The following is a 10,874-nucleotide window of genomic DNA, read 5'->3' on the forward strand; positions in this document are numbered from 1 at the left end:
CGTTCTACCCCAAAATCATATATTTTACGTCAGATAACTCATTCCGGATTGCAAGATACGCCCGATTTAAGGTTCGATGGTCTGGATCACTTCTGTTGTTGACCGGGCCTTTTCTGATCCATCTTGGCCATGTAATTGTCCGTGACCCGCTCTACATCACTAGGAAAGGCAAAAAAGACCTGATTTCTTTCCAAAAAGGGGACATGTTGCTGGTGGCAAGGGACCCACCGTCTGACTCCAAATCATTACTGAACTTAGATCGCATAAGGGACACCCAGGGGCCCTCCTTATCCTCATATCTGACCTGCCATGATAGCTTCATACAAAACGTGTCAAGCACATCTTTCAGCTTGCGAACCCCCAAGCCACCCTCCTCTATCGATCGTGCCACTTTCTTCCATGCTACCCAATGCCATTTTTTCTTACCTTCTGACCAGCCCCAAAAAAATTGGGCGAAGCTACGATCAAGCTCAGCAATTACCTGTACAGGGATTTTCATGGCCGCCATAATATGAAGGGGAATACTCCCAAGAACATATAAAAGGGTTTTACTTCATCCTAAACCTTTTAAATGACACATGGGGTGACCTGTTATCGATCTGTAACATTCATTTATTTATATAATTAGCAACAAGCCATAGTAGTGCAGAAGTTACACCGATCAGATGATCCCAAGCTTGCGATCAATAACATAAAAGTAAATAATTAAGATTGAAGGGAGAAACAAGATAGCTCTGATCATCATCTTGAAATATCCAGTAGATGGATCCTTACGATTCTAAAGTAATAGTTTGATGTGATGATTCCAACCATGTACATGGCTTGAAAACAATAAATGCTGTAACAAATTGGCGGGACTCAAAGGGCTAGGATCATCTGATCAGCGTAATTCTTGCACCATGGCTTCCTCATAGTTGTTTGAATGAATTAATGGTTCAGATCAAAGATAAGTCTCCCTTATGTGCCATCAAAAGGATTTGAAGATATTTTTAACTTCCCCGTGGAGCAAAACACGATATCTACAAACAAATTAGGATGCAATCGAGAAGAGAATATTTTTCTTTTGATACAAGGAAACAACTGACCGGCTCCAGTAGAATGGAAAACTTTTGCTCGAATTTTACTGGAGCCGTACAGTGGGGCCCACATGCATGACGCTTGTGGAGCCCACTCACATGACGTTAGCTGTTTTACGTTTGCAAGGTATATGCTCGGGTCAAAATTTGTACGGTAGCATATGGCTTTCAATTTGAACAAGTGGGAATGGTTCTGTTATCCAAACTGTGGGTACCATAGAGGCACCCTTGCGGATAGCCCTCCAATAAACATCACACAGATGGAAAAATCCTGACCCTTCATTTGGTGTTCTTAATAGACTGCTTAGGAAGGAAATATGACAACAGCTCACAGTTCGTACAAATTAGGATAAATATTTTATAGCCAGCACCTCTCAATCAAGTGGATTCTTTTGGAAGGTTAATTACTAAATGGGCTGGGGTAGGCCTCACAATGAATTGGATTTGGCCCAGGTTGGATCAGCTCAAACTCTACCTTATTCAATAATGAGTCAAGAAATCTGGTCCTATCCCACCTGCATAAAAATTTTAGAGCCTCACCCAACCCAACATGACCCATTTAATAGTAGTTGGGTCATGCTCAACGAACCTGCAGAATCCAACCTATATGGTAGCTTTAATATTGATGCTGGGAGGGATGTAATGTGGTCGATCACCGTCTTCCTTAGGGAATGACTACTCTAAATTCACAGAGCTCTAGATTCCTCACAGAGTTTCCTTGAATCCACCGGGGATAAAATAAAAATAATTTATAATAAATTCAAAATTAAATTGACCGATTATAAAAAAAAAATGAAATTACATCTCTTTAAATAATGAGCTCAAACCTTGGACGGAGTTTTATACTCAAACACCCTAAGAAACTTGATTTACTATAAATAGTAAACTTACTATTTATAAACAGTCTCTACATTATTCTCCTAATTTTTTAAAACCCTTTTCATGTTGGACAGGACTAATACAACTCAAAGGATCAAAAGTTATACAAGACTTTTGACCATTGATATGACATGGAATGTTGCAAATCTAGCATGGGCAACCTGGCATAGCGGGTTGGTTGGTAAAGTATCTTCTCCTACTCCAAAATCATATATGATATGTTGGAAAACTCATGCCGGTTTGTGAGATACAACTGTTTTAATGTTCTGATGGTCCGGATCGTTTACACCTCGGGCCTTCTCTAGACCATCTTTGCCATGAAAGTGTCCATGACCCGCTCTAAATCAAATCTCTCGTAATTGGCTTTTTTCTGTCCGCTCTTCGTGTAGTTTTTATCTGTATTGAGCTCACTATATATTACAGCTCGCATGATCCATCCAAATTTTTTCCAACAAAAGAATGGTTTGGATTCCTAAGCCAAGGGCCTAAGTCATTGTTCCGAACAGCAAAGCAAACTAGTACTTCTAAGAAGGAAAATAGTATTATTATCATCCATATATGCTTACATAACTTACTACAAGCAAATGGCCATCCCCGACTTTGAGAGACCACATTGAACTACAATGGTACCATGCAGAAATCAGAACCTTAGTGCAGCTTCCGATATCTACATACAATGCTCCTCCGCATCGAAATTATGTAAGTCTGTATCTCAATGGCCGGGTTTCCATCTATGATGTTGTTTCTTGGGGGAATCTGGGCCACCGTTTGAGCAAATGGTTGGATTTGAGAATAAGGTTGGGCTTGAGAAGGAGGCCTTCTTTTCTGAGCTAGATACCCTTCAAGTAAATCAAACGCATCTTTCCCTACCTTGGCAAGGTCTGCTTGGGATGCCATTTGATAGAGGAAGGCTAAGGTGAAAACTGATAGAAGGGGTTGATTTTAGTGCACAAGGCCTCTCTAAGGGTGACCTTTTATTTATAGATGGCTACTTGGAAGGGCCCACTATTTGAATGGGGTTGATGATGATGGGCTAGCTTTCGGTTGGTTCGTGCCTATCTCTCAATCTATTTGGAGGGTACAAGGAGGAGAGTGGTAGCGGCATGATTGGAAGATTCTATACATGACCCATGGCTCATGATCTAAGTGGAAGTGTTCTCCTGTTTTTCGGATTGGTTGCAAATTCCGTGGTGCATGTTGTAGGTCTTGTGGGTTCCACCAGGAAAAAAAAAAAGAAAAGAAAGAAAGACCAAGAAGGTGAAAGTGTTTCTCACCCCTCCAAGTGGAATCTTGGGGCAGGCCTTTTTGTAACTGCTGAACCCGAATTGTATAGGATCTCTTGTATCCTTTCTGTCATGAAAATAGAGGCAGTTTGTTTTAAATTAATAATAATATATAAATAAATAAAAATAAAAAATAAAAAGTGGAATCAATTTCTTTCTTCTTTTCTTTTCTTCTGATCTTTTTCATCCCTCTCTTCACATCCAAACGCCTATGTGTAAATGATACATAACTGAGATTTACCCACATCTAAACGACCCAAAAGGAAAATAAGGAAAAAGCTCCAGTGTGCATTAGAGGACAATGGTTCTCTTAGTGTGCCATGCTGCTTTTAGATACCTGGATGGTTAAATCATTGATCTAGACCGTCCATTAGGTTCCAACCCTTATCAGGGCCACCATGAAAACTCGTGCTGATTGGAGGATACTGACTTCCCAAACGCTTGCCTTTCTTAATACAACCATCCGATTCCCAAGCACTAACATGGGATGGATGGTTATTGCCATTTCATCCAAAATTCTTCCTCAGAGACATGTTATCCAAATTAAACTTTTTCCGAAAGAATTATTCATATTGACCGTCTATCTTCTTTATCATTTTTATGTGGCATTGATGGAAGAACTCTAATCACCACTGTTTCTTTGTTTTTGGGCTCATGCCTTAACATGATCTGAAAAAACGGATGGACGGCGTACATATAGAATTCATACATGAAAGTGGGCTCCACGGTGAGGCTTGGGTGAGACTGGTGCCGCACCTAATCCTCTCCCTTTTTGCCCTCATGCTTCTTGCAATGAGGACTCTTCGCATATGCTCTCTAACTTCCATTAATCCACTTGCATGCACAAAGTAAGGGAAAAAATTGACACGTGCGGAGGGGTAGGAGAGGTAATCAGGTGGGTCATGGGTGCAAGATATAAGACGTCAATAAAGAGCATGTATTCCACCATTTAGATGCTCTTGCCTGAAAAACTAGGGAGTCTCCACTCATCAGGTGGACCGCAACGTCACAAACAAATGGACGGCTACAAGTCTTTGTTTTATAAATACCAGGGCACCTGATCAGTGCACCTGACCTGATTCTTTTGGGCTTGGGCGTCTAGAAAGTGGGACCTACCTGACGGACATCTTGGACCAGCTGCCGTGTGTTTCATTGGTACATGGGACATGGAAGATCATGGGATATTTCAACGTTCAAAGGTTCTGGTCTTCTATCTGATGAGATTTGGAAATTTCCTTTCATTGGCTTTCGGTGGTAAGAGTGAGTATATTTCTATAGCTTGAAGGGGTGGCAAGAGATAAACGGTGAAATTCAGATTCCCAGATGACTCTACAACCCTTCACGTGCCAATGCGACACATCTTGACCATTCATTAAGTGGGACCCGCCTTCTATTTTCCATTGCCTAAAATGAGTCAGCCCACTCATCGGATAGGCCACAAGCCTTCTAGAAAGAAAATGGGAACAGTGATCCACATTCAGTTTTTCCTTATGTGGCCAACCGTGATGATCGCTTGATTAGCTCGCATGTAATATGTGACCCGAGTGATTAACAGTATCAATATGTCACATGTGTGTATTGCTTGCTAACACATGTGGGTCATGCTCCCCTAGCAATTGGACACAAGGCCCGGGCCCCTGCAAGAAAAATCTCTCTGTGTCAGGTCATGTTACAATATCCAACATTCATGTGGGGACTATAGAACTTTGCTCACATATAATTAAAACTTTCTCATTTATTCTTCAATTTGCTTCTGTGAGAAATGCCATAACAGGAGTTGAATCTATTTGCAGACCAGATCCGGGCCATTCATCGGGTGGCACCCATCATGAACATTTCCTTGGTCAAAAATTAGGGCTGAAAGTCGGGCGGGTTCAACCTGACCAACCTGTGTCCGACCCGACATTGGGTTGGGCTGGGGTAGGATGTATCAGGTCTGATTTTAAGCTTAGGCTATACAAACACCAACCCGATAAAACTTGAGTCGGGCTCGGGTTGCCCGACCCAACCCAAACCCAATCAATATATAAGTTACTTATAAATTAAAATTGAGTGTGGATCGTTTGTCTGGAAGGCACATTAGTGATGTCGGGTCTCATTTGTCAAGTTCATTTCCAATGACTCAAGCTAACAAGATATGCCAGATTTCTCTCTCCTAAATAGATTGCATGCTATGCTACATGACTTTTAAAGGAGTAGTTGTCCTATATTTTAACTTGTTTTTTTAAAGAAAAAATGAAGTTATTTACAATGAATAATCACATATATAATTAATAAAATCATAGATACAAAAAGTAAGTCCTATATTTAAATGTAATAACGAAAATATTAGCACGTATACACCCGGTCAACCTGACCGAGCCCGCTTGGGTTGGGCTTGGGTTGAGGATTCCCAACCCGTTTTTGAGTTGGGTTTGGTTAGGATTGAGGTATAGGAACCTTGGGTTGGGTTAGGGTTGAGCACCAACCCGACCCAACCTGCTTGACTTTCAGCCCTACCAAAAATCAGATGGGCCCAGTTATCAAATGGCCCACGTCTTATGACTAAAATGGATGGTAGAAAAACTGAACAATGGATTTTTTTTAATGGTAAAAAAAAAAAAAATGGCCAGCAATTTAGGTTCAATATGTACATGTGTGGCCCACCTGATGAGAAAACCGATTAATTATTTTAAGGGCAGGGAATGTTTTAAGTAGGGCAACTTTATCTTAAATTCTTTTATTATTATTATTATAAATATTTTTGACACCCAAAAATCCAAGATGATCTAAAACATGGGTGGGCCACACCACTTGAATTTAGAAGTTTAGTTTCCTTTTGTTTGGCCCACACAAGTTTCATATCGACCTGATTTTTAGCCTAGATAGTACTAATCATATGTATCATTAAATACTAGGCAAACATTAAAATAGTATCAAAATCAGATAATAGCACAAACATATATGAGCCGCTATATTTACATGGTGAAATAAAACCAACTTTTAATCCACCCGCAAGCATAATCCATTAAAGGGGCACAACTCAAAAAATAATAATAATAATAATAATAAATTAAAAAAAAAAAAATCATGTTAGGACATAAGACATGCTCCCGAAAATGAAACAGATTACAATCTCTCACCCTTCAAAACTTCCTAGTGCCGTGATGTTTATTCTCCATTGGACCTGCTGATAAGTTCAAACAGATCTTGATGAAAGGAAAACACATATGTCAGCTTGATCCAAAACTCATCTAGCCTACAAGAAGTTTTTAACTGTCATTCACTACAGTTTCCTATGGCGCAGTCTATTCGAAATTTAGATATGCTTCAATTTTCAATTCATGCCTTAAAATTATCTGAAAAAACTGATGGATGGCGTGGATATATGACACACATATTAAGGTGGGCCCACGGTCAGGGAAACAACCACAACAGTGTTACCCGGGTAACACCTGCTCCACTCACAACTAGGTGGGTGTCCACTCCCACAATGTCACGGACAAATGAATAGCAAGGAAAAACTGGGCCGGAGTCTCTGTTTAATGAACTGATCTGCTCCCCTGATCCGTACAGAGGACCCGATTTTTGGGCCTCTATCATCTACCCAGTTAGTCCCATCCAATGGACATCCTGGACCTTGGACCAACGTTTCACATTGGTACCTGCTGAGGTGTTTACATGGCCTGCCTTACACGTGCAGGGGATCATGTATAACAAAATTCTAAGGTTGTGATCTCCTGTAGGAAGGAATTTGGAAATTTTGTTTCATTGGCTTTCGGTGGTAGTTGAGGCATAGATAACTTCGATTCTAAAGAGGTCTGTTGAGGAGCATCGGCCCTTATGTTCATGCCTGGACTATTCATCAGGTGGCGGGCATCTTATTTATTGGGAAAAAAAAAAGACAGTTAAAAAAAGATGACAAGTGGTCCACATTCAACATTCACACGTAGCCAACCTGATAAGTGAACTAGTCTGATTTTTAGGCTAGCTCACATCACAAGGTCTGACCAAATGATCAATAGTCTGGATCCCATACACGTCTCATGCTTACACGTGGACCACGTTCAACTGGCAATAAAGATTTAGTAGTCCCTCCAATTGGCTGCTGAAATTGGGGCCACACACACATCAGGCACATCCTTTTTGCGTGGGGCCAGTTTGGTCTTCCAGGGGACTATAACATCCACCTACTCCATGTTCCGTACGACGCCTTTTATGGTAAAGCCCCAAATCAAGGAAATTAAAGAGAGATTTTCTCTTTATCCGTTAAATCGTCAAAAGAAGAGTATATCTTTTCTAGAGGAGAACGAAACAATTGATGGGCCCACGTGGATGACGCTTGTGGATCCCACTCATATGACATAAGCCGTTTTGCGAATGAAAATGGTCGGGTCAAAATTTCTACCGTACCGTTTGAGTTTTAGTCTCTGCAAGTGGGACACATGATTCAGTGATCCAAACCGTGGGTATGATAGGGCCTGATGTGGATGGCCATGAATAAATTTCTCCCAGCTGGAAAAATCCTAACCCTTCATTTGGACTTCAACAAACATATGCCCTCTTATCATAGGTCAGGATGGTTCAATCAAATCAGAGCAAGACCTATCTCTAGTTGACTAGATGCATCCTAATATTTAATTTGAGTTACATGTCGGTGCAGTTCTATGTACATGCCTTTAACCCTCACGACGTGCCTAGTGTGGTCCACCTTACGGAAGTGGCTCGGTTTGAAATTTGTGCTTGCCTTTAGACGCCTGTGCCCATAAGCATGCGGCCCTAAATAATAACTCATAATTTCACTTTGGTAGCATTTAAGACATAGGAATGACTCTACAACTATAGATATTAGCGTAACGTTCTGGATTTTCATTGTTTTGAATTATTTTATAAAAAGATTTTGAAAATTTTTCGTTATAATTAACTTACGTTGTCACTAACTAAACTTTAATACTTGAGGTGAGCATATACATGTGTGGTACCGGTAAAGAGCTGTACAAATTCAATAAATCAACCATAGAAAACCAATGAATTCACCACGTTCACGTAAACCTCAAGTCTAGTTTCGTGACTTGTTCATCTAAGGATTAAATATATCTGACCTATTATTGACTAATCAAGACAACCATAAATAATTAAAAAATCACCTAAAACTGAGGTAATTAAGGGTCGAATTTTAATTAACACGCCAAATCAACCCAACTACCCATTTAGCCTACGAACAACCAGTTTATAGCGATTATGACTGAATCGTTATTTTCACTAATTGTGAATAGACAACACTATGGAATTAGTTAATCAAAAGTGTAATCATTGTGCATAAGAAATCTTGCGACCCAATTCATTAAGGAAATGACCTAATTATCTGAACAAACTCTAGACCGTTCATTAGTGGGTATCTAAACTCGATGTTATAGAAATATATTCGTCTTAGTGGGCTTCAGATCTATCGTGGGACATTGAGCCAAGATTATGACTTGATTCGCTTAACTTGGACTTGCAAGGTCGATGCATGAGTTATGCGAATATTCCCGAAATTAACCAAGAACTTAAATCACATGTATACGTTCAGTCTTTGCCCAAGTTGTGGTTTTCGGACCGTTAAATTATGACCAAATTTATGGCAACAATTTAAGTTAATATCTTTCACAAATCCGTATAATTGTGACCCTGATCGACCATCAGTGACCATCGAACAGACTTCTGATCATACTTGTCGATCGACGCGACCAAATGACAGACCGATTGTGTCTATGCATAAATCATCACTAGGGCCAACTATCCAACGGTGGGTGTCGACTCCTATGCCCTGTAGTAGCCCCCAAAGGGTAGATACACACTCCCTCAAGGCTAGTATAGTAAAAACCCAGCCCTTAGGATCATTTTCACTAATTTTGGCACTATATAAAGCCCTCATTTGGGCACTCCCTTCTCCCAGACATACTGCAAAATCAGGTTTTGGAATGAAAGTGGGAATTTCATGCTTAATCTTTGGTTTCGTCAACACTTCCAAATAAGCTGACAAGCTCTTAGTTGATTTAGATTTTATGTGAACTTGATTGTCACTGGATCTAATTTAGGTGCAACCCAGTCTAACCCTTCAGTCCTACTGTTTTCAAAACATTAGTTCAAACATATGCTGCCCCATTAACATTAGTGTTTCGGGACACATCCTAACACTACGACACCTTTTTTTTTTTTTTTTTTTTTTAAAGAACTTTTGTGGAATATTGGTGCCCATGCCCCATTGGAAGTACCCCTCAATCTGAGGTTGTCTTGACAGAGGGGCTTTCTAGTGGGGTGAGACTACCTACAATAGAGAGGCTCCACAACAAAAATTTTTGTGAGGCAATAATGATGTGCGTGATATCCGTTCCATCCATCCCTAGTGCCATCTCACACTAATCCAAAATTCAAGAGGGTTATGCCACATGGAACAGCGGGGATGGGAATGGCCACTATTGAAATCTTCATAGTGTCACCAAATCATTATATGCCATCCAATCCATTAAAAAGGCAAGTCGGCCCATTAGACCAAAGGAAAAAAAAAAAACTAAATTTCTTTTCGGTCCGAATTTTCAATACGCTCAAGTAGGTGTCCCATCTCCACTTTTTATAGTGCTTGATTTGGGCTCACGTGATAAATGATTTTGCACAAATGATTGACAGAGTGGATGACACACATGAAAATTGTTAAGAGCCTCATAGAGTTTTTTTTTTTTTTTTTTTTGCTGCAAACACTGTTAGGAAATTTGTGTCCCGCTACTAGAAATGAAAGAAAAAGAAGAAAACAAAGAAGAACATTAGTAGTAAAAATAGCAAAACTTTTTACATATCTCACATAAAAGTCAACTTAGTAAATCCCTATTGAGAGAGAGAGAGAGAGAGAGAGAGAGAGAGTTTATGTGTACGTTCACTTAAAGAACATGTTTACATAGGACTGTCTTCTAATGTACAAACACACACACACACAGAGAGAGAGAGAGAGAGAGAGAGAGAGAGAGAGAGAGAGAGCTAAAAAGCCTTGCTGGGTGGATACTTAGAATATTTGTAGACAAATAAGATATCCCCGTACATCTTGCTCACTTGTCTGCAATCTGCCACTTGAGGTGGATTTTGTGGCCATGCTGAGCTCCGTTTGGGTTGATGATATTTTGGCCATGCTGGGGCATGACTTTGTGGCGCTGCATCCGAATCTAGTTGATGATTTTATGGCCATGCAGAGGCGAAAATCTGTGGTGCCTTCCCAATATTGGGTTGATGACTTCCATTGCATGGAAGGTATTGGTCAAGGATTACAGACCCTTCATTACCCCCTCCATTGCATGGAAAGTATTGGTCAAGGTTTCGGAACTCTTCCCTCCCTATCTTTTTTTTTGCGTTGTGTTTTGTGCCATTCCAAGTATCAAATGATAATTACAATGGAACGGCCACTCCAAATGCTTTCTTATGCTCACTTAGATTTCTAAGTGCTTAGGCCATTGGAATGTTATGTTCAAGTCGGACTCAAAATTGGTCGTGGACATGCTCAACCGGGTATCTCAGACGGGTTGGAAGTGGCATCATTGGGTGGTGCGAATCACCTCCCTCAATTCAAGGGGCTCTTTCCGTTTCACTCACACACTTAGAGAGGGGAATGGGCCAGTAGATGGCCTGG

Source organism: Magnolia sinica, chromosome 14, assembly GCF_029962835.1.
Source record: "Magnolia sinica isolate HGM2019 chromosome 14, MsV1, whole genome shotgun sequence".
In the NCBI taxonomy this organism is placed as follows: Eukaryota; Viridiplantae; Streptophyta; class Magnoliopsida; order Magnoliales; family Magnoliaceae; genus Magnolia; species Magnolia sinica.